Source organism: Aedes aegypti, chromosome 3, assembly GCF_002204515.2.
Source record: "Aedes aegypti strain LVP_AGWG chromosome 3, AaegL5.0 Primary Assembly, whole genome shotgun sequence".
Taxonomy (NCBI): domain Eukaryota; kingdom Metazoa; phylum Arthropoda; class Insecta; order Diptera; family Culicidae; genus Aedes; species Aedes aegypti.
Window position 1 is genome coordinate 166,617,281 of NC_035109.1, and position 26,289 is coordinate 166,643,569.

At 36.8% G+C, this 26,289-nt stretch overlaps 1 protein-coding gene and 1 long non-coding RNA gene across 7 annotated transcripts in view; one reads left to right on the forward strand and one right to left on the reverse strand.

Annotated features, from left to right (window-relative positions):
- The window catches only part of LOC110679629, a 427,025-nt gene that overhangs the window by 109,013 nt on the left and 291,723 nt on the right, over positions 1–26,289 (reverse strand). The window lies entirely within an intron of this gene.
- Positions 1–26,289, forward strand: part of LOC5563957 (glucose dehydrogenase [FAD, quinone]) — an 81,352-nt gene that overhangs the window by 43,483 nt on the left and 11,580 nt on the right. For 2 of the 5 annotated variants that reach the window (XM_021854957.1, XM_021854960.1), the window contains one exon: positions 15,110–15,671. The exons of 2 other annotated variants lie outside the window; for them this stretch is intronic. The gene's annotated coding sequence lies outside the window, so the exon portion shown is untranslated. Of the gene's footprint in view, positions 1–15,109; positions 15,681–26,289 lie in introns of all 5 variants that reach the window. One more of the 5 variants, XM_021854959.1, reaches the window with a different exon arrangement.

Here is a 26,289-nt window from a genome sequence, read left to right on the forward strand (position 1 = left end):
ATCCCCATGATTTGAGTCACAGCACGTGCCTCCAGTTTCACTACACTAGACCTATACCCATACAGGAGACGAACCCTATCGTGAACGCCAATTGAGAGACTCTTTACTTTCAATTTCATACTGTGAATTAGAAATGGGCCACAACCGACATCAACTAATCATGACGCTTATGTTGGAGAACTATTTATGGGATCATGCCGGAGCTTTCAGCAGTTGCACACGCGATCACGGATTTGTGTTCCCTTTTTTCTAAATGCGCGTGTGAAAATGTACGAACAGCTCAATTGTCTCTATGGTACCAACCCATTCGCCGTGAAAAATGCACGGCAATCCATCATGGGAATCGTTTATAAAGCGATTACTACAATGATTGCCCGGGAAGTAAAAGAAGAAAATGCATTTGTCTTAAGGAAGCACCACACGAATCACTAGTCAATGTTGCATTTTTTAGATAAGTGTAAAGTGTCTACAAGATGATTAAACAGTAGGAAATAATTCAAGTGCCATAAGGTTAGAGATGAATTATTATAGCTATAAAAGGGCAACTGAGACTAATTACTCGTATGGTGCGATTAAGATGTCGTCGCATTACAGCACAACTAAAAATATAGGGTAGTAAATTATAGTAAAATGACACACAGAAGATATTGGATGTTCTATCCAAAAATTTGATTCGGGTCCTATTAAGATGAAAGTGAATCAAAGCCAAAATTCAAAATTTCAAGAGCACGGATCTGGAAAACCAAACACCCGTTTGAGCTGAAAACCTAATCGGTTGGTCACCACCAGCTAATGACCAATCGATTAAGTTTTCAGCTCAAACGGATGTTTGGTTCTCCGGATCCATGCTCTTGAAATTTTGAAGTTTGGCTTCGATGCATCTTCTCCTTAAGATTTGCAACATACGAATGCAAATATGCAACACTGAACACTGGGACTTTTTCTGCTTCTCAGATTAGTGTACTAAGAGTACTTCCATATTAATAACTATAGAGCTAAGATATATGGTAAGAGCTTTCTTTGCTAAAGTTATCATTACCACAATCATATATTGCGTAACTGGCACGATGATACTCTATGCCCATGGAAGTTTCATTACGAAAAAGAGCTGGAACAACCGCGAATCAAACCCAAACACCTTCAGTATTGCTTTTCTTTGTAGCTGCAGACGTTACCAAAAGGCTAAGGAAAACCCTATATGGATAAAAAATTATATTTTAAATGTAACAAAGTATTCATAATATGGAGATGTCTTTCCATGAAAACCAATAAGATAGTGAAACTCACAAATGACGAAATCCCACCAGAGTACGAAAAAATTAGAGCTACGGTGCTAAAGGCATACTAATTTTTACGAATGCGTAATTTGATTGTGATTCAATCGAAAATACCACCAGACGGAGTAACATTAGACCAGAAGAAGTAAAGAGAATTCTCACAAAGTATAAAATATGCAAATAACTAAGCCTTACCCACACAGTACCAAAAAATCATGTGATTTACGTCTTTTGGGATGCACATAAAAGAAGCGAGCCAAATGACGTAAATTTGAGTCGAATTTTAAATACGTTAATGTCTGATTCTGGAAACACTTCTATCGTTTTCGTGTCCTTCAACATGTAAAATTACATTTTTGGTTAAATACATCTTCAAGGCCACGTTTTTGTGTCGTTCCGTCACTTACATCATGTGCCATTCAGTCACAACTAGAATTACGTCCACAGTAATTTTCATTATTTTTAAGAGTGCAGGTAAACATGAGCATGAAAAATTGGCCATTAATGAGCAACAGCAATACAACAGAAAAGCATTATAAATGCAAACACATCTGAAAACATAATTTAAACCGCTTAAAAACCATATTATAGCATCATAAACGCATTGTGCATCATTAAAGCCTTGTGCATCCATGTATTGAATGAGCGCTATATTGGTTTATTATGTGAATATAGGGTATCGTTTAATGATAATTTAGTGTTTTGGTTTCATTTCTCAACAACAATATTGGTCCTCTGTAGACAAAGTATAAAAGTAATAGAATTCAATAGAACAAACATAATAGTTGTTGCTGGTGTGAGAGGCAAATAAGGAAATTTTCATCACCATAAATCAAAGGCCGGAAATCCGTCATCTAATGAATGCTACCTGAAAATGCTGAAAATCATTGAATGGGTGCGTATGCGGTAGCATGAAAAAATTCGCCCTGCAATCAGACGAAAACAATTGATGTTTTTACGTGGTCTAATACTTGGCGTTAGAGAAGCATGCTTTTTTTCTTTTTTTTTAATTTTTTTATTAGTTTCATTCCAAACATTACATTCATTTCATATATCTAGGTGTTCTGTGTTATTAGACAACACTATCATCCTAATTTGGTAAAACAAATTTAAGATTTTATAAATATTTTGTTAACAACATATTACATTTCATTTGCCGTAGCAGTTCAGATTTTTTACAGGTGAGTTGATTTCACCTGCTTATAATAGAAAAAAACATGTTTTCAATCTACTTAACCTAAATATATAACGCATTAATCGTGGCAATAGAAGATTGTAACGATTTTTGCCTGAAGTTATCAATTATTTTATTTGACATTTGTTCCAATGTTTCAACATTGGATATTCTATGTAACTCATTGTTACTATACCAAGGAGGAAGCTTCAGATTCATTTTCAAAATTTTATTTTAAACACAGTATTGCTTGCTAGGCCTACCAACAATGTTTATCTGCAGCATAGTCAACTTTGTTGAATGAGCCACAAATGATTCAAAAAAATGATGCAGTATTTTCACTGAAATGATAGGATCAAATCAAAGCCTTTTTGGACTGAAAAATAAGGATCGTGCGTGCATTCTCTTTCTCCTTCTATTATGAATCAAAGCAACGCAATGCAAAGGCAATTTTGAAGACTGTTCAGAGCATTCTCGAGGACCAATCCTTACTATACTGCCCATAACTGCATATTTGTAACATTCGACAAAAGGGTTTAGGGACAAAATGTCGAAAGACAAAACGTCGAATCCCAAAACGTCGAATGCCAAAACGTCGAAAGGGACAAAACGTCGAAGGGACAAAACGTCGAAAGCAGTAGTGTTGCTAAGGAAAAAAATGTTGCGATGCGAACGGTGTTGGAAAAAGCAAAATTCGCAATTTTCATCACAGTAAGCATAGAACAAATTTTCACTAAAATGTCAATTTCTATCCAGACAAGAAGCAGTGAAGCACTTCGAAAAACAAATTCGCCGTACCGTTTTGTCTCAAATTCCGAACAGACTCATATTCCGAACACTCTCTTTTTGTATGGCGATTTGGTTGAAATGTTTCGCTGAAATATGTCACTAAATAACTAGGAAATTACAGTCAATTGCAATTCAATTTTAACGTTTCCAATATAATTTATACCGCGGGAGTAGTGATGATTCTCTAGTTTGAGACCAGTAGAACTAGCTCAGATAAATTTATTTGCGAAATTATTTATTTGAATACGATTTATTCGTGCTGTTCGGAATTTGAATCAAGGTGTTCGGAATATGAGACAGAATCAACACAGTGTTCGGCATTTGAATCAAAATGTTGTTCAATACTTTTACGTAAAAACAATACTAAAACTAATCAAATCAACATTATTATCGGTACACCCACAAGCTAACAGTAAGACTTTGCGAAGAATTTAAAATTTACACAAATATCAACTAATTTATGCCAATCAGCTGCATTTGAAGTCACTGCTGGCCTTAAGTGTTCGGAATATGAGTCAAAACGGTACCTCTGGATGCTTATAGCAGCAAATGAAGAGAAAAAAGCAGTGTAACGTGCACTGGGACGAGTTGGAAGGCAAAGTTTTGAATACGATATCAGTAGATGTGAACAGGAGGTTGTTTCATTTGTTAACTGACACGCCACCATTTAATTTCATCCCAGCCATTTTTTTTTTTTTTTTTTTTCCTTCTAAGCAATGGGGGGATAATCTGCTCAACAGACTCCGGACCGAGGTCCGGGAGTGTGGGGTTGGGGACCATTTACTACGTACAAACAGTAAACAGGACTACACCCCCGACCCACTAAACCATTTCCATTGCCGCCAAACCCTTCGTCTCTCCGGGACCACCAAGAAGGCATTGCTTCGGAGAGGGGCTATTGCACATCGCATCCTCCAGGTTAGCTGCGTAGCCATGCAGCAACGAACATCGATGACACGCTTATGGGGGTCCACCAAGGTAGCATGCTGGCGCATTGCCAGCTTCCCGGGTGGTCCTCACCTCCCGTTGTCCGCTGAAGGCGGGCAGGGTCGACCACTAAGCCCGCGCCCAGCTGCACCGCAGGTATCAAGAACTGATACTGCGGGCTTCGCAATTTGACCTACTGAAGGCTCAGGCCCTATCAGCTAGCACCAGCTGGGATTGCTGACGAAGGGGCCTCCACCTGCCCCGAACAACCAGAGGCTCGTATCCACCCAGTAGGCCGGCGCCACGACAGCAGCGCTACCAGGATGTTCTCCCCGCGGCCACTTAATCGCTGTAAGGGTCGATTTCGACCGTAGGGCACCGGTATGACCTACGTAGCCGACTGCGAACCCTTGGACCACCTGTTGATTAGCGTCTGCACTAGTCACTCCTCGAGTCCACACGCCACCTCCTTTGGAGTTCCGAGACGATGTGGGTGATAGCCGATAAAACGGCATTCCAGCCAAACTCGTCTGCACACATCCTCTGGACCAAATTGTCCGGAGTCGTGTCCCGACCGCATGTGGCAAACATGCGGTCACGCATTGTGCGGAAACGCGGGCACACGAACAAAACGTGTTCCGCCGTTTCCTCTAAACCTGCACAAACTGGACATTCGGGAGAACCCGCATGACCGAAACGGTGTAGATATTGTCTAAAGCATCCATGACCCGAAAGGACCTGTGTTAGGTGGAATGTTAGTTCCCCATGGCGCCTATTGACCCAGATATCTAACCTCGGAATCAACCTGTGAGTCCACACTCCCTTGGTGGAACTGTCCCACGCACGCTGCCATTTGACCATGGAGGTCGTTCTGGCAGTCCTGCGTATGCCTCTTGTGCTGCGCCTTTCGAAGCACTCTATGTCTTCCATGATAAGGATACCAATAGGCATCATACCGGTGATGACACAAAGTGCATCGTGTGACACGGTACGGTACGCGCTCGCAACCCTCAGGCACATTAGCCTATAAGTACTCTCTAGCTTGCTACGGTAGCTATCGGTACTCAAAGCCGTGCCCCAAGCCGGGCCACCATACCTCAGTATGGACGAGGCGACACTGGCCAGAAGCTTACGCTTGCTGGCGTACACCGCAGAGCTATTGGACATCATCCGGGACAGTGCCACAATAGCTGTGGAGGCTCTCTTGCAGGCATAATCGACATGGCTACCGAAGGTAAGCTTGTCGTCGATCATCACCCCCAAGTGTTTGACGGAGCGCTTCGAAGTGATTGTGCAGTCGCCTACACTGATCACCGCTTGCTGCACCGACTTTCGGTTGTTGACAACAACCGCCTCCGTTTTGTGGTGAGCCAATTCCAGTTTCCTGGAGCTCATCCACTCCTCCACAATTGCGATCGAGTGGGCTGCAGTCAATTCCACTTCTTCGATCGATTCACCGTAGACCTCCAGCGTAATATCGTCGGCAAAGCCAACGATGACCACACCCGCCGGGAATTTTAATCTCAACACCTCGTCGTACATGACATTCCATAACACCGGACCCAGGATGGAACCTTGCGGGACTCCTGAGGTTATGTGAAAGCACTTCCGACCCACCTCTGTGTCATAGACTAATACCCGATTCTGGAAGTAACTTCCGAGAATCTTGTACAGGTACTCGGGTATCCCCAGACGCAGGAGCGCATCAGCAATAGCCGCCCAACTGGCACTATTAAATGCATTCCTTACATCCAGAGTCACTACTGCGCAGTAGCGAATACCCCTCCTCTTACGCTGGAGTGCTATCTCGGCGGTTTTCTTAACCGTCAGAATAGCGTCTACAGTGGACCTCCCTTTCCGGAAGCCGAACTGGTTGCCTGAGAGACCATTTACACCCTCGGTGTACCTCGACAGTCTGTTGAGGATGATCTTCTCGAGCACTTTCCCCACCGTGTCAATCAAGCATATTGGTCTATACGCCGACGGGTCACCGGGTGGTTTCCCCGCCTTTGGCAATAGTACCAGGCTCTGCCTCTTCCACGCATCTGGAAATACTCCCTCGTCCAGGCATATCTGCATAGCAGATCTGAACATACCGGGAGCCTCCAAGATTGCGACTTTGAGGGCCAGGTTTGGAACTCCGTCCGGACCTGGTGCCTTCCCCATGCTTAGGGATTTTGCAATCCCTACAAGTTCCTCATCAGTTACTCTATCCTCATCGCCAGCCCCAATCCCCGGTTGTCCTACAAAAGGAGGCCATGGGCTAGGGTTGTGGCGCGGGAAGAGCCCCTCGATGATCCCCTCCAGCATCTGTGGAGATTGCTCCGTAGGATCCCAGCCATTTCAACTTGCCCCTTTGTACTTTACATTTTTTTTTTTCCTACGACTAGTGGGCGAACAAAATTTTAATTTGCACCAAAGCAAGATGCCTCAGAATGTGATGATTCCAGCTGTTTCGTATATTTGGAGCGTAAGCATTTTACGTTAGATAAATTTGTTTTCACCTAAAACAAAATCTTTGTATCTCAATAGGTTCATTTTTTTGTGGTTATGTTACAGTTAAATATACTCCAAATTTAATACAGAACTTGTTTGAAGGTGAATTGAATTTGCTACTGGTTAAGCTTCCTGTTGGTAGATAGAGTATTATTCATTTTTATAAGATACATCCGTTCTTTCAACAAACTAGTGACATCAATTTCATCAAATTTACGAATGGATTCTTGATAATTAGTGGATTTTTTATTCTTCAAAAATGTACTCATTCTTTTATTGAAAAGGTACAAATCAATCAAATGAATAACTTATTTTTCAATGTTTGACTAACTAGCACTTTGGTGAGATACTTCAAAAATTATTTTATAATCTGAACATTAAAGAAATTGTTTTTAAATTCAGATAAATTTTAGTTATTTACCATTTTATTTTTATTATAACTTCGAAGACCAGCTATAAATTACGATATCATGGTGATAATAGTAAAATCGAAATATTTTTCAATGCCTCAACTGTTTAAAACATTGTTGAGTGTTTGAATTTGACGTTACATTATTATCAATTTTCTTCGCATTACTTATTAATCGAATAGGTCAAAGTCACTACAGCGCAAGTTTTGCCAAACACCCTCGATTTTTTTTTTGACGTATTGTTCCTTTGACGTTTTGTCCTTTCAACGTTTTGGATTCGAATTTTTTTTTATTTTCGACGTGTTGTCCCTTCAACGTTTTTCTTTTTCGACGTTTTGGAATTCGACATTTTGTTTTTCGACGTTTTGTCCATTCGACGTTTTGTCCCTTCGACCTTTTGTCCTTTCGACATTTTGGCATTCGACGTTTTGGCATTCGACCTTTTGTCTTTCGACGTTTTGTCACCCAACCCGACAAAAGTAGGCATTAAGTAAATGGGATACCAAGTTTGCATTTTACTGCAGTATGGGAGGAAACTAAAATTTCAAAAAATCTTTAAGAATTTAAAAGAGCTTATTTGAAGCTGAAATTTTGTATACCTCATAACGCATATTGGGTGAATAGCCAGAAAATAATTCTGATAGAAATTTCGTTGCTACTACATTATGAGGCTCATGTATAATCTCAATGTGACTGTTATGCGGTTACAATTGCCAATGTGACAAAACAAATTTTATAGAACAATCTCACAGATTTTAGTTAGTTGATCGAAAGTACTTATCATTTGGTGACTCTACATGGTATTAACTCCAATTCTCGCGTTCAGTATTATAAGGGCGCAACTTCAATGATCGATTTCTCTTCGTCGATTTTCTCTTTAGCTTGGTCTGGCGGCTGTTTTCGACTGCTATTTCCTATTCAGTAGAAAGAACTCATCGTCCTTCGTCATGTTATATCGTAAAATGTTAACAAAATCGAATGAACTTCGTGTACTAATCGTAAGAGAAAATCGACGAAGAGAGATCGATCAATGCAGATACGTCTGTATGATACTCAACGCGAGAATTTGTCAAAAATGTCGACTGTTATGCAGTTATGGGCAGTATATGCGGCATGCAATAACTACTCTTAATGCGTATATAATGATGTTATTTCTAACCCAAATTTTGCCCCGCTCTCTCCAAATAATTTCTTAACTGATATGCCACAATTCAACTCAAACTTCAAATTTTGCAGGGTTGTTGTCCACTAATATTTGAACATTCCCTGTTAACGTACTTTTTCTTCTTTCAATATATTTTGAATCTGAGGTAGACGATCTCATCTACCACCTCGGAAAGAGGTTTGTTTTTACACTACTTTATATACAAGCAATATACTTTGTTTTTGACACCTCCAAGCGCAATATACAAACATTAAGGGAACTATGGGTAAAATAAACAGGTTTGTATTTTACGGTGATTATGTCATAAATCTGTGCAAAACACATCACTATCCTTAATTCTCAGACTAAGAAACTATATCGACAATTTTAGGACGATCTAGAACTGTCAAAAGCTGGAGAAGTAAAAAAAAAAACAAAGTACGCCTCAAGGTTTTCTCATATGATGTGAGTTTTCACTCGTGGAATTTATGGCTTTAATAACTGAAACTATAAAAAATCGACTGAACTGCGTAGCATACCATATCTTTCAAGTATTTATGATAAGTAGACGGATATTGAAAGTATTATTATCTTCTAAATGGTCAAAACAATTGATTTGAAGATGGCGATTCTTTGAGGGTAATATGAACATCGGGGCAGGGCGAATACTACCATAAAATCCGCTCCGAAAGTTTACTGGAGAAAAATACAAAGGTTTACATGGATAGCCATCTAAAAGGCCGCGGATAAACGTTCCATCGATTCTGGAATGTCTCATGTCTCCATTTTATCCACATGTTTGAAACAATGTCTCTGTGGAAAAAAATCGATAATACAATAATGTTGATAACATTATATTTCCATAACAATATTTCAACTTGTTTCATTGCAGAAACATTCTTCTTCAACTCTCAGCAATTTAGAAAGAATCTGACACATTTATAAGCAAGAAAACATGAAAATTCCCCTATAGTTTGACACATGTTAGGTCTACTTTAATTTGAGTCGAGAATATTTGAAAGTTGATAATCATGATTTTAGCTTTTTAAGAACCTTTACAAATAATCAACTATGCGATATCGTTTTGATGCAGTTTCAAATAGTTGGTCACTTATCCCTGATAGCTTAGTTACAGTAAAACTTGAATTCAGTATCAAATCTTTAACGAAAAGCATCGGTGTAAAAAAGGAGGATGAGGAGTCTAAGCTCTCCCTAGAAAAGTTCAAGCCTTGTCTAGAAAACTAAAGCCTACAAGCAAGATATGCGCTTTACTCAAAAAAAATCATTGATCGTCAGGATTCGAAGACCCCTCTGCAAAAATAATTAAATTTCATTCAACAACTGTCAAAAACTCATTATACGGTAACTGTAATATGGCACAACATTCATCAATGCAAGAGTTCAATAATGCGACGTTTGGCGGTGCCAAATTCACTTGTTTCCATGATCACGTGAATCATGCATCTCCATCCGCTGTTTGTATACGATGATACTTTATACCAGGCGTGCCCAACCTTTTTGAACTGCGGACCAAATAATAGAAAAGTTGTTGTGTGGTGGGCCATTTTTTAAATGCACAAATATTCGCATGAAATTTGACAAAAGTCAGTAAGTAAATAAAGCAAATTTCTTTTGGAGAATTTGGAAAACAGATAAATGCAGTTAACCATCATGAAGGATATTTATTTTTAGAAATCATGCTATTTCTGAGAATCTACCCCTAATCTAATGTTTGGACCTTGTGAGAATAATGCCCAGGATTTAATAAAAGTATCGTACTAAGAAACATACCAAGTATTTTTCAAGCAAAGGATTTTGTGAGAATCATGACCATGAATGTGTGAAAATTCCGATCAAGCTTTTGCGAAAGTCATTGTCAGAAATAAATGAGATATCCGTCAAAAATTCAAAAAAAAATTGTTCCTAGGATTTCTTCAGAATCGTGCGCAATATTTTATTCTAAATCCTAACTTGACATCCTTGAGGATTAAAAACAAAGTCTGCATTAAATTGTATTATAAATTTGCTTAAGATTTAGTTAAAATCTGACCTAAGGCTACATTAGAGTCCTGTTCAGGATTGTAGAATATTAGAATTTGACGAAAGTTTTAAAAAGAAGTCTATGAAATCCTGTTGAAGATTCTGTGAGGATCTTGCCAATGCTATTCGTAAAAGTCTTGTCTATGAAATTGTGAAAAATCATTATTTTTTGTAATCCTGCCAAGGAATCTGCGTGAATCACTCCCAGGAATTGGTTTACGTTTCCTGGATTCTGTAAAAATATTAACCTATGATTCAGTGAAAACATAATTTATTATGTATGGAGAAATTTGAACAATTGTTGAAAATCCAATGCAAAGATCTAGAATTTTTTCAAGTTCTAAATTAGAACAATTCATAATATCAAACATTTAAACATTTAGTACAAGTACTTATACTTAAATTATACAAAATGTGACAAACGAGATAGAAAAGTGGGTCGAAAACAAGACTGGTGAAAAGGTATCGAACACTTTCGTGGAATTCAGTGATTTTTTTTATTATTGATAGGTGTCAATCGTACTGATGTGTAAAAAAAACATGCCAACAAACAAGCAGGAAAAAAAAATCGTGTCGTTACTTTGATCACACGCATGATTCTTTCACCGCCTTGCTGATATTCCATTTTTTTTATCTGAGTCAAAAATTTAAAATCAAATTTCAAAGTACAATTGAAGCAATTTTTTTGTAACGTAACACAGTTCATCTGCAATACGAACGTTGAGCAGCCCTCCTTCATACCCTGGAAAGTTGCCTATCTGACCCTCGCTCCATTTCCATTGATAGGTAATTAGTATCGATTTTTGTACAGTTCTTGTTTTAATTCCTCAGAGATTGACGGGAAAATCTAAAGGGAGAAAAAGTCCCCGCTATTTACACGCTTCATAGAGACTAACATTTCATTAAAGGCGTCCCCTTAGCAAACATAATCGATTTGATTTCTAAGGAACCACATGGAATCACATCGCTAGTATTTATATTTGATAACGGAACTCTTATCTCATCATAGTTTTGCTTTTAGATAAGACCCAAAACATACAAGAAAAAGCAGCATTCACACGAGTCCATGAATTACTATTATTCAAAAGCTCGAGTAATTAAACTTCGGCAAGGTAAAATAGATTTTAATTCAGAAACCGTTCCCAGTAACAAGGACTTTGTATGTATCGTGTATCTTTGAATCGCCAGACCACATTACCCTAACTCGACATACAAGATGAGACTAGAATTCAGATTGGAAGATCTTACCCCGTAACGCATTACGAAAAGATGATCTTACTGCGTTACGGATGACAATCATACCTACTGTGCAGAGCTGAATTATTGATATTTTTCAAAAATGAGCGATGATCAAGTGACTCGTTTAATAAACTGTTCAATCTTGTATACTTTTGGGCGAGGGCCAAGCCTCTACTTATAAAGGAAAAACATTCATTAGAATGGCTTAGCCTATTTTTTGCAGACATCCCAAAGTACTATTCCGAGATAACGATGTTGACGACGCCATACTTCTGCAACGCTAATTTGAAAACTTGTCAAGGTGGTGTCAGCTGAATATTTAAGACGGTGCTAATAACTGTCAATTTAGAAGTTTCATCATCTTCTGGGAGTAAGCAACCTTTCTAGTACGACTATCACCTTGGTAATGGTAAGTCATCAATGGAGAGTGATCGTTTCTGTAGCATCTCGTAGCCTTGGTCAGATAATTAAAATTCTAAAAATTACAGACGTTTATTACTAAACGCTGAAACCATGTATGTATACTAGGGCAGTTCAAATTTTCAGAAAAGTTTACACTTACTCCATCTCCCTTACCTTCCTTACCATGCTTACGATGAAATCAGTGTTCTGTGAAATTTTTCAGCTTTTTCGGCGGTGATTTAAAGTGACCTACGGACGTTATAGGTTTATATGGAATTTATTATAGAGAAAATTTGAAAAATGTTCCAAACACGTTAGTACTGTAATGTACGTACAAACTTATCATCGCATAGTGAAAACTCATTCTTAAAAGCTTAATAAGGAAGTTGCTGATGAGAGCAACTCAATATGATGGATGAGAAAAAATCCTGAATTTGTTTGTTGTTTTTCAGCTCTGTATGGGAGTTCGGTCCTGTAAACTACTGCCAAAAACTCAAACAAATTAGCCCGAAGATTACACATACATTCCTTTATTGTACATACATTACATTACTAACGTCTTCTGAACATTTTTCAAAATTTCTTCATAGTAATTTCAATGTAAACCTACATCGTCTTTGGGCCAGAAGCACCATGAGTTGTTGAGGTAAATTATAACACAATTAAAACAAAATCAGTTATAAAAATAAGAGCTATTTTAAATTTGTTCAAATTAAAAACATAATTATAGACACAATTTGACATATGGAATGAAAGCAATCGCTAATACATGCACAGTTTTATTTCATGTTATGAATAACTAATTAACTCTACTTGCGTATTTGAAATTAATGAACCTTTAACCATGTTTCTGAGGGATTCGTTTTAAATCTTCCTCATGATAAAACCTATTATTTTTGCGTGACAATTATCAAAACTTGATTGAAAGTGTTGTCTACTTCGAGTTTGATTTTGAAATTTGTTTCGTTAGTTATGACACAAGTAAAAAGGAGTGTAGTTTCGACCCAAATTCACTCCTTCTGACGGTATCTCAAATCGGCATCATTGAAGTCTGACTTAAGTTTGTTTTCTGTCTGCTTCTTTTATTTTGAACAGGAAGCAAAATGGAAGTATTGATACTACTTGGAGGTGGGCAAGTTAATGCATGCCGTTGGGTTGCAAAACTGGACATAACATATTTGATTCCCGTCCAGTTCTTTCGAGTTGCCAAAACAGATTACAAATACATTCAGTGCCAGACAGTGCCGGACCCCGAAGAAGCGTTGATATCGAAACATTCAAAGTTCACTTCGAGCTATACGTCCATTGGGCCATATGTATTGGAATGCTTGAACCTCCGTAAAAGCAAGCTTAACATGATAAATATGATTCAAGATTATTGATAATTGTCGTTCATCAAGATCAGCTGTAGGGAATTGATGTCTCGTATTGCTAACATGAATCCAGATAACAGATCATTTCACGTTCTAGAAGATTTGAGTCTCGTCTATATTAGCTGCTTTGAACGATTCACATTCATTCGTTCTAAATGTAGTAATTAGAAATTTTAATTGCGTTACCTATTAGCTTCGATCAAGATAGCTGAATTAGAACTAGGAGACGGAGAGGGAGAGAGAGAGCAGCACACATTTGTTTGATAAGCATCAATCTCCTATTTATTTTAGAAGCGACATCATCAAGACCGGTTCAGGACTAGACAAAATTATTGACTTTTATTTCCGATTTCCGGTCTTTGATGGCATCATTTATTGATACAAGAAGCATAGTTTTAGAGATTTTTTTAACTCAATATATTTCTATGATTCAGATTCTTACAATAATTAACAATGTACGATGGAAATACACGTGTTAATTGATTCAGCATTGATTCCAGTCAGCTTACCTCTAATTTGGAACATTATTCGTATCAATAATGTAATTAACACTTAAACCTTTAATTAATTTTTGTCTTTTCGAGTGATACTACCAGGAAAGACAAACTTTGGCCTATGCCTACTTCATTGTGTCCAGTACTTGTATATGGGGACAATACAGGGCAGCATCGAAAAATGAGAAGTCATGGTCCAATAAAGATGGTGTGTAAAAATAAGGAATTCTTATAGAGAATAATATTTGCATAGAACTACATATCCCTGAAATATGCACGCTTTGTTTAAAACACCAGAGATGTTTGGAAAATAATAAAAAATTGACGAATCGTCTTAAAGTTTTACTAAATAATAAGGATTTTGGATATGGAAAAATAATTTGGATTACGGATTCGGTCTAGGGGGATCTCTCCATACACAGTTAAACCAGTTTGAGACTATTTGAATAGTTTGAATTTTTATAGTCTTAATTAAGGGTAAAATAATGTTTATTATAAAAGATTGGCAATCACCGTCGCAAGATTTTACTTTTTCGTCTAGCTTTCCTGTAGCTCGATTATCCGGGTGATTCAGTTATTTAGTTTCTTTGCAAGTTGTGAGAATTCCTGTCGTCTCTAGATTAAATATCATAAACTATCATCATAGACAGATTCTTAGGCAATTTACTTAAATAGGGACAATATAATGTTCACGTGGACCAATTTGTATTTTTTATAGCTTAAGGTCAAAAGGTTGAAAAACAAAATGTTTAAATATTCAATGAAAAAGTTGAAATAACAAACGGTTAAACATAAATTGCTAGAAGGTTTTTTTTCTTTTTTTGAAAAAAAAAAAACATTGTTGACATCCTGTCTTTTTTTCATTATGCTTTTCAAACGTTTGTCTTTTCAACCTTTTGTTTTTCGAACTTCTGTCATAGATTCATTTAAGATAGATCGTTTTGGGTAGTTAAGCGTTTGAGGGGTATCAAAACTATAAAATCAAATAAATGCCATTTTGTTTGAATTTTTGCATGGAAGAGCCAGACGATACATACAACGTCAAGTTTAAATTTTTGTATATATTTTGTAAAAAGTTTAATACAGCGTTCGGCACTCATTTCATTGTAATTTAAAATTATCAAACAACCGTCCACATGACCACACCTGCAGATGCATCGTCACTGTTACATAACCTCATGTCACAACCGTAGATTTCTATGCCTAACAAACTTTGTATCAACACAAACCTCACAACCAAACTCCATTCACATGTTTTCACACGTTCATAACATACCATAATCTATAGAACCGTCTCCCTAACCATGAACCGATCTTTCAATCATGAATCCTTCATAATTTCAGCTAACACCCCTCATACGCACCCACTCAAAGAACCGAAAGCGATCGCTCTCGCTCTAACCATCACGAGTCATATCACAGCTCGCACGAGACCAATCAGCGCCGGGGCTCTGTCTGATCTGTAAAAGCGAAGGGTGAGTGGCACTAGAGGCGAACTATTCCCCCCGGATATTCAGACCAGGACTAGAGAGCGTGCTCGTTGGAAACCCGACTGAGACCGTTTCAACGTTGAAAGGGGCGTCGGTATTGCACATACCACAGTGTGTGTTGAATAACTACTGATCACTTCTCGACAACTGCACATCGTAGACCAACGACCCACGGAAAAGGACATACCGTACCGCGTATAGTACCGAAAGCCCTAGGTCCTTCTCGATAAGTGTTCGTATTGGTGATCATCTCGCACCCACTGAATATTGCCTAACCTGTTGAATGCTGGCAGTCAGCGCTTGCTGAAGAAAAAGTGTGCACACGAGCGCCATTACCTGGTTGTCGTACGGCTGCTCCAGAAGAGCAACATCGGCTCGATAAACCATCCATGCCTTTCAATATAGCGGACTTTCGTGTGAGTTGAGTGAGTGGTGTTTTCTTTCCTTGTTTTCTCTATTGGGAATGGTGTTTGGATTTGGCTCTGCTTACTAATTTATTTGTTGTGGCTCGTTTGAAATGTGCGAATTGTTTGTGGTTATTGCTCCATTTTCTGATGACAAACAGTTTATTTAATTGTACTTTTGGGGAATGTGTATGTATTCGGAAGTTGTGTTCTCTTCGTAATAGCGAATTTCTGTTGGCCAAATTGTTTGAAATTCGGCTGAAAATTATATTGCAATTTCAAGTCCAACAGTGTTTAGAATACCTGTATCACGATGAAAACAAAGCTGCCGAAAATACAACAACTCATCTTAGGAATATGGTAACTAGTTAACCAACATAAAAATCATTTATCAGTTATCGATTTATCATCCATAAATAAACCTTATATGTAGATAGCACAAGGTAACAAAAATACCATTTTTGCGAGTCTCAAGAATCAAAATGTTTGTCTCTAGTAGATTTGGGGTTGCTGTATTATGAACTTTGTTTATAAGAATTGAAACAAGCTGTCAAACCTGCATGCCAGTTGGTTGAAATAGTCAAATTTTGCATTTTCAACAGTAAATGTCTCAAAAACTAGACGAGCTATGATATTTTTGAAAACGGCAAATGATTCAGTACCCTTAATTTAGTAAATAGCGTTATTTTGACGCTTGAGACAAAAACGTGTTTCGTAGTGTATTTATTCTGAAACTCACAATGAACCTAGGTATCGACGCGCGTAGAGATATTGGAATAGTATTTTCAAAGCAAGCCATATTGACCGGCAGCGAAAGCTTTTCAGTCGTTTGGCATAAGGACGTTTGGCATAAAGTCATTTTGGCATAAAGTCGTTTGGCATAATGATCGTTTGGCATATCGCCGTTTGGCAAAATGAGTGATTAAGAATGAGCAGATTCAAACACAATATATTACATATATAATTAGCAATTTCTTCTGCATCTTTAAAAAAAACACCTTTTTTCATTGAATATAGGCATTTTTTAAGCATTTTACCGAAATCAACATCAACGAACGCAAAGTTATTTTTTACAATTAATTCAAAAATTGATGTTACATCATATTTCGAATAAATACAATTTTAGTGAATGCAGGTAAATGTATTTGTAAAATATTAACGAACAGGTTGTTAGTGATTATTAGAAAGCATAACTGAATAAAACTTCTGACGGTTTCGATAGAAGCTCTTTTCGGATTAATAATTTTCACTGCATCCTAGAATATAAAGTATCTTTAAGCTTGTATATCACAACAAGCTCATGTTTAAGCACAACAAGCTCATATTTAAGAATAGTCAATAGGCTGGATTCAAAGAAATAATCAAGCCGTTCCTTCAAGAATTGACAAAACAGCAAAATATAAAAATGTATAACAAGAGGACATTTCAAGAGAGTTGATAGATTTTCGGCAAGGAATGATTGTTCTTCTCATTCATCAATAGAAATTCATAAGTATTACATAACTTGATGCTTGGATTTTGGCCATTTACTATATCTGAATAGGTGATCAAAAATTGCAACAATTTCTGTGCAGACAGAGTAGAGCGAGTGTCGAAAAGCAATGAGTTGATTGATTGCACTTTTTAAGTCGATTCTCTGAGTTCGATAGGACTTCTTGGTGGTTATATGGTGTCTGTATACAATATCCTAGAACCCGTCTATTGGACCAGTATATTTTGGTCAGTTATCAATATTTTCACTTGGTCTACTTTGATGAATGAATGATGAATAAATGATACAAAATACTATTTGCTATAATTCTCGTAATATGCTCAAGTTTTTTGAAGCGCATAGTATTATTGAATAAAGTGCCATTTTTGTATCAATTGACTCCAAAATAAGTCTGATGTCGTCAGTGGAATTCAATAGAAACGGTCAAACGAATGGCATTTTAAGAAATCCTTGGCTTCAGATTCATGCCATTCGACTATTATACCAAACGACTTTATGTCAAATGACCATTATGCCAAACGACTTAAACGGCTTTATGCCAAACGCCTTTAAGCCAGTAGTGATGATTCTCTAGTTCGATGTCAGTAAAACTAGGTCAGAAAAATTTATTTGCAAAATATTTATTTGACTACGGTTTATTCGTTTTGTTTGGGAAAAAGATCACAAATATCTGCTAATTTATGCATTTGAAGTCACTGTTTTCCTCAAGTGTTCAGAATATGAGTAAAAACAATAGACATTTTCGACCAATGCACAATGGTCGAAAAAAAAAGATTTGGCCAAAATTAGTTTTATCGTAACCTGAATAAGTTATTTGGTGTTTTATATTGTTTCTGAAGGAAGGGACTATTCATATACATATTACGTATTTTTTATGGACCGTTCTTATTAGAACGTAAAATACTAAATTATTCAATTAGCTGTAACTGTAATCTAATTTGTGCAAACAATAAATTAAACTTTTTTTGTAAGATTTAAGGATGCTTTTTGATGTGCACTATTCAAAATGGCGGTTGTTTTTCACGTCTAAATCACCAGAATTACTTAGGTGTAATATGGAATACTACAAAAACTTCAACCAAATATATTTCCATCCTCATGTTCGATAAAAGTGTAGAACCATAAGCTTTCAGATAATGCATAACATTAGGGAAATATTGTAGTCCTAATATATGGTTTTTGTACCTTATTCTAAAGCCACATTTTTAGTTTTTTTTTTTACTTCAGCCAATTTGACAGCATAAAAATCAAATAAATTTAAATTTCAGTTCAATACATAAGGTATCCTATGAAACAATGAAAAAAATAAAATCTCAAAATTATTTTTGTTTGATTTTGGCCACCTCTTCATATGTAGCACGACCATTATGCAATGAGAAACAAGTTGATGTCATGCTTCTTCTTCTTTCTGGCGTTACGTCCCCACTGGGACAGAGCCTGCTTCTCAGCTTAGTGTTCTTATGAGCACTTCCACAGTTATTAACTGAGAGCTTACTATGCCAATGACCATTTTTGCATGTGTATATCGTGTGGCAGGTACGAAGATACTCTATGCCCTGGGAAGTCGAGAAAATTTCCAACCCGAAAAGATCCTCGACCGGTGGGATTCGAACCCACGACCCTCAGCTTGGTCTTGCTGAATAGCTGCGCGTTTACCGCTACGGCTATCTGGGCCCTAATTTTGATGTCATGCCAAGAAGTTAAATTTATTAATTAACGAATTAACGCCCAGTGATCTATTTTGAGATCAGTTACTTTTAGAAATTCAGTGTTTTTTTCGACTAATTGGGAGGATGAGACACTGTTGGCAAAGAGCTCAATGACATATGATGACAAGTTTTTGAATTCAGATTTCTTCCACTAGGCTTGGCCGCATCACCACGCTCGCGGTATGTTACAATTAGCCACAAGGAAGGACGTTTCAAGTAATACTGTTTCATATGGTATGCCCTCTTCAACATCTAATCCAATTTCTCTCGCCGTTCCCTTACGGTACCTATCCATCTAGTATTCATTGCTTTCTTCTCCATGCTCCCTCTTACTTCGAGCAAAATAGACCGATATGCCGATAAACAAATTCAAAATATAATTATCACGGTCGATACCTTTATATCTAAAATTATAATTAATGTGGTTCCCAAACCAGAGATTTCTGAAAGTACCCTATATCCTGCAATTCCAATGTGGATTCTTGAAAGATAGGGTGAATTCTAGGATTCCAGTGAGCGTTTGAGATTTCAAAATGGAACATGCGATTTCAAGATTGATCCTGGGATTACAATGTAGATTTTGGGATTCCAGTGCATAGCGAAAGATTCCAGTATTGATCCTGGGATTCATGAGTTCATTCTCGAGTTCCAGTATATATCTTGGGATTCCAGTGCTGATCCTAAAATTTCAGTGTGAATCCTGGGTTTCCAATATGAATCATTTGATTCCAGTGAGGGTTCAGGAATTACAGTGTGGATTCTGTTATTCCGTTGGTAATGATAAAATGGAAATGGATTCAAGTGTAAACCCTGGACAAATGAAAATACTGTGAGAAACCTGTGGAAATCATATGGAAATACTGTGCATATACTGTAAGAATACTATGGAAATCGTTTGGAAATACCTTGAGAATTGTGATATTTCTGATACCATAAATGTTGTGAAAATCCTTTGCAAATTATAAGGGAATCCTTTGCGAGTTCTGTGGGAATTCCCATAGGAACGTCTATAAGATATCATTGCAATTCCAGTGGGAACCCTGCAGTGGGCAATACTATGGGAATCTTTCGGAGTAATTTTGAAATTGAGTGTAAATGTCTTGAAAGTGCTACGGATATACTGATCCGGTGCGAGTTCTACATGAATCACTGAGATTTATGTGGGGAAATTTCAAAATTCCTGAGGGAATTGAAATACTTTGGTAGTCGCGTAAGAATCCTATAAGAGTCTTGTAGGAATCTCATTGGAATTGTGTGCGAAACCGTAAGGCATCCTGGGGAATAGTGTAGAAATACTGTGGGAATAATGTGAGAAATCTTCTGGAATCTCGTGAGATTCCCGGGAGATTCACTTGTTATCGTTTGTTTTTATTTGGTTTACGTGTTGAAATCATTTCGAAATATAAAAAAACTGATTATCAATAGATTTATGATGCTCCCCAAATTTGATGAAAACTTATCTAGCAGTTAACTCAGGGATAGAAATACCTTCATAATTGAATCTCAAACTCCTTATATCATAAAATGGTTTAATATACACATTTAAATTAATTCACAACTCTTTAATGAATGTTCGAATCCTCTGAGCAGAATCTCAAATAGAGAAACTTAAAAGTAGATGGAGTACCGTGTACCTTTTAATTCCGCTCCTAAATGCTTATCTTTGACAGATACGCGTATTTCGACTACCACTTGCAGTCTTCTTCAGTGTCAGTTACTCGTATCCACTGAAGAAATCGTCGCATCTCTCTACCTTAAATACTAACACCAGATAAGTACCTACACAATCAATCTACCCACGATTTTTTTTTTTTTCGACAGGAGTATACCTGTCATGCCTTGGTCAAAAATTGAAAAGGGGTTTAATAATAACTATACAAATCCCTAACTATCTACCTATGTATTCAAGCTCGTTTATATTTCTTAGGTACAAACTTAAACAGCCTTGACTGTCCGTTTCCTTGATCCCTATTAAGAAGTAGTGAAGGCTTTTGTTTGTAAATTTCTAAACTTTCAGCGACGTCTAGTTTCCAAGATGAAGATACGCTTCGTACGATGTCTATGTTATCGCTTGTCATTTGATGTCCATCCTGGAAAACATGTTCAGCCACTTTTGATTTAAAATCATACGCTAATCCCTTTTCTAATTCCTTGCCTACTTTTTTTACCTCAGCAATATGTTCTCTGAATCTTATTTCTAGAGTTCGTTTTGTTTGTCCTATATAGATTTTATTACAATGGGGGCATGAAATTTTATATACTCCTGCTCTATTCAGTTTATTAATTTTATCCTTTGTTGATCCTAATCTAGATTTAAGCTGACTACTCCTACTGCTGAAAACCAAATCTACTCCATATTTTCGAAATTTCTTAGCCAAAGGCTGTGTAATCTTGGTATCAAAATTTACCGCTACCCTTTTTAAATCCTCTTTTTCGGCAGTAAGTGTTGTCATACTTTTCCTATATTTATCCCTTGCCCTCTTATCTGCTTGTATTGTACTATTCCTATATCCGTTAAGCCTAGCCGTCTCAAAAATATAATCCAGTTCTTTTGATTTTCCAGTTTCACTTAAAGGAAGGGTTTGCATTCTATGTATCATATGATGAAAAGCCGCCATTCTATGTTGATAAGTGTGGTTGGAAGTACTCGGAATAACTCGCATAGTATTAGTTGGTTTCCGGTAAATTTCAAATTCAAAGTGAAACGATTCCCTAGTAATTAGCAAATCCAAAAAAGGTAGTTTATTATCTTTTTCCTCTTCATGAGTAAATTTTATATCTTTGTGGAAACTGTTAATTGCCTCTAAAATTTTTGGCAAATAATCCTTTTTGATAATGCTAAACACATCATCTACATATCTCCACCACCGCTGTGGTAACAAATCTTTCTTTTTCAAAATGCTTTCAAAATTGGCCATAAACAACTCGCTCAAAAACGGAGACAATGGATTACCCATAGGTGCACCTTTTGTCTGTTTATAAAAATTACCACGGAAGCTAAAATAGTTCTAGTAGGAATTAATTCACAACGTTTAAGGTATGCTGGATTTTCAACACTTTATTGACCCTAGGAGATGACCGCTTCGGAGTCTGCCTAATATTAAGATAGTTCCACTGACCAAAAGTTCTATCACCTACATTGTTAATACACAGTGTATTAAACTGCAAATCAGTCACATTTTCATTTGAGTTGATGACATCTCGGGCGATATTGTTTGCTCAGTCTCGGAAATCTCGTCAGCGGGGAGCTGGCAGAACAAATAATCATCTAAATGTTTTCATTGATATGTGTTAATAAAAAAAAATACTGTGTATTTAGCGTTTGAAATTTGATTGCCGATAATAGTCGAATGGTGCCGAAGCCGTAAATAAACCTATACAAAAAAAAAGCCGAATTTTGCATGCTCGGAGGAAGGAATTACAAAAAAATCGTTGTTTGATTTTCATACAAACATCAATGAAACCAGTACTTTATACAACTTTTACGAACTGTAGCACAAAATTTGTCGTGCTGGAACATTTCTAAAAGAGAAATTTCAAAGCTCCTGTAAAGTACATAAAATCAGGTTCATCAGGTGCCAGACAACTGAAATATTACAAGATGTAATGTCACCTTAAGCCACAGTTTCAATATAAAAATAGATCATGCTAAGTGAAGCTTTCACTTTTTAAAGTTTTTGTTTAAAATTAACACAAGCATTGTACAATTTGCACACTATGATAGGTGATACAAATTTAAGGATACTAACGGAAAGAATGATTTTTGATGAATAAGTTTTCTTTCTTTTGCATAATTTCCTGCGAACCAATCAACATGATCAATTTATTGCAAATCTATGCTAACAATAGAAAGCAACGATTAATTAAGCTCTAATAATTACTTTTACCACCAAAGAAATTATCCCCACATAGGAAACGAACTGCCTCAACTATGTAGTAGCTGTAAGAGGTAGTGAATAATAACGCCAGAAACATACATAAACCGACAAAACGCATGCCACATGCCATCGTAATTGCATCCACGGCACATCGGATACTGTACAAGTTTAATAGACAGGCAGTCACAGTGCCCTGGTGGCCGCCACCTTGAACATGAACCTACTGAAGGAAAGTATCGCTTTACAAGCCGTTAGGGCGCTTTGGCACGCTTAAGGTGACAGGCGGCACCCAAGCCCGATGCCATTCGGTTTCATTTGGCTGTTGTGAGAGTTTTTATGAGCTTATCCAGTGACCTGCATGCCACCACCGCCTATGTTTTATACCAAGCAGGTGTTTTATAGCTGGACAAATCGCAATATCTGCGTGATACGACATCTTGAGGCGACACACAAAAACAAGAAGTCGCCTACATTTCGGGTTTTTTTTTTATTTGCCAAAAAGTGCTGTTGTGCAGACATTGAACTTGAAGTCGAGGATGGAGAGAAGCGAAAAGTGAATATGATAAAAATGAGAAAAGGCAATGGGTCATTAAGCGACAATTTGTGGGCCATTTTCGCATCGGCAAAAAGAGTTAACAGTTATTCGAAAAAAAAAACAACTGGAATCACACCCCTGGGGCTTGAAAAAAGTGTGTCACTCACATTCCATTTCGTATGAGTAACATTATCAAGAAGATATATGATTATTGAAGCTGACGAAATGGAGATGGACCAGAGCGAAGTGAGATATTCCAGTGACGATATTTCAGCAACGATACAACCAATAAACACGAGAGTTTACTGCACATGGTTTTGAAAGTATCGAATCTATTCACACTAACTCCATACAATAGCAGCTAATTTTCTATTCCGTCCTAAAGTGGTTTGGGTGCAGGGATTTTGTTGATGTAATTATTCTATTGAGATTGTTCAAAATATATTTGTGTGAATTGCGTTTAGGACTTCTACAACCATTGTAATCAACTTTTTCTTTCTAGAAAATGTTTTGGTTCCTTCGATAATACTAACCAATATATATTTTTTTATTGCATTTTTGAATTTCAATCATTAGGTTCCCGGATAACTTTTTCGTGGGTTTTCTATGAATCACTCATGAATTTTATCCCGAAATTTGTATATGAATTCTTTTTACATTTTTATCGGAAAACTGATATTTGTTTTGAGTTTTGAAACCAATCTGACTATTAATTTTTTTTCATGAATCTAATGTTTTTTGAAGAATTTTTTCAAAAATTTCTCTGGAAATTTAACGATTCTTTCCAATTTTAAAGGCAGGGCTCCCAATCAGTAATCCGCGGGCCCCCAGAGGGTCGCGATGATTTTTCAGGTGATCAGCGAAGCCGTTGTAAATAAGTGTCGTGCTTCTTAATTAGACTGGCCCTTAAACAAAAAAGTTGTAAAACTCAACGGGGCACCCCCTAGATATGAGCCTTAGGGTAAGAAAAACGCTCTCTCAAAATTTCAACTCAATTGGTTGCTTCACCAGCTGGCGCATTCGATTTGAAGTTTGTATGGGATATTCGTCTCAAATATATTGAAAATTGATCCTATGTCACTGTTTCGTTCCGTATACTAATTGTTCGCGTTCAAATAAGCCCAGAATGACAAATACACTAGTTGATACCCTAATGAACATAATTGCAGAAGGTTGTATCTGGATTCAATCTCATTTTCATTACTCTTTCAGTTGTTGAAAGTTGGGCTTAGATCAGCACTCCCGTACAGTCACTTATATGCATGCGACATGTGCCTCAGCTCGCCCAGCGTCATAGGTGGCTATGATGCGCTTAGTGGCTACCTCCAAGCTATGTTGAAGAAATACAAGCAGTATTGCATGATATACTTCAGATGGTTAAAACACCAACTTTATTAATTTTGATCATGGCACAATCTTCTACAATATTCTTCGCTATTACATCAAGTAGTGTTTATGAGATTCTGGGTCCAATTGAACGCGATCTTAAATTTTCCTGAACCAAACAGTAGATGATGTGCTGTTGCTCATGTGTTTGAGCTGAAAATCCCATATTAACTTCAATTCAAATCCGCCAGCCCATGGAACGACCAAATGAGCTGAATTTTTCAGAAAGGCTTCGTCTAACCCCAAGAAATAATCCTGGGGGGTGCCCCGTGGAATCATACAACTTTATTTTTCTCCCATAGTGAGCTGGGCCAGTCTATTCTTAATAGACGAATAGATGTGAAGAATCTCTAACCTTGCTTGCTTTACTAGAGTTCATCATTACCGCTATGCAGATTTTTGATACTTTCTATATTTTAGATTAATTACTTATTTTTTTTAACTGCAGAATATCTGTATTTCCTTCAAAATCATTATGTCAACGAAAGATTGTAAGCCAGATACTTCTTCTTTACCAACGTTGCGTGAATATTATTGCAATGCGAGCTTGAAAATTAAACATAGATCATTCTTTGAGGTATTAATGCACAATTCCTTGCGTTTTTAGTTTTTCTTGCCAGATTAGACCAAAAATCTTCGTCGCCAATTTCGTGGCCAGAAATTATTCATTCACCTTTGACGGAATCTTTTACAATCCAGCTCAAGAATTTTTTGGCAAGATTTTCATATAACAATGTTTTCTAAGAGTTTCTGGTGGAATTTCTCACTGTCGATGGTTGGCTCATATGAAAAAGAGCACCTCTCCTAGAGTATGAATAACAGGGTTTAAGGACAAAAGGTCGAAACACAAAACGTCGTGAAATTCCTCATAGATACCTAATAACTTTTTTGAAAAATCTTGTCGAGACCTTATTGGAATGCTAGGAGAATATCTGAGAAAAAAAAATCTTCACAAAATTCGAAAAATTATATGATTTATGAAGTAATAATCTTCAACAAACTCCTGGGAATACCATTGATGAGTTTTTGGCGGAATTATTGTATTATTTCATTTTTCCAAGGCATTTTTTTATTTTGGTAAGAAATGTTTTGGAAGTACGTATATTTTGTACAAAATGCTAAAATTAGATATATAGGGTAGGTGTAACAGTTATGGACATAGTGGTTCCCTATTTCGCCATACGTAATAATTCAATTGTTTTCAAATTTTTAATCTTTTTGTGAGTGTAAGTAGTAAAATATCAATTATATATTGATGCTAACACATTCAAAAAGCTTTAAAATGGGACAGTTTTCTAAATTTGTCTTATGGCGAAATAGGGAATCACTATAGCCATAACTGGTACAGTTTCCCTATATAATTACTTAAAACTTATTATTTGGAAAACTAGATCCAGGCATCCAATCAGGGCCGTATTAAAAATGTGAGGGCCCTGAGGCCATTGCCTTGTTGCCCTTTTCTCAGAAAAAAAAAAAAACATTTTGATACATTGAAATAGATTAGATGTTTTTGATGTTTCAGAAAGGTTTTCGTTATCAGAAGTCATGTTTCTATGTTTAAAGGTTAAATTCAATGTTTTTGGGGCTTATTCGTAAACAATAAAACTTATTTGATGATTCCTTTTTTATT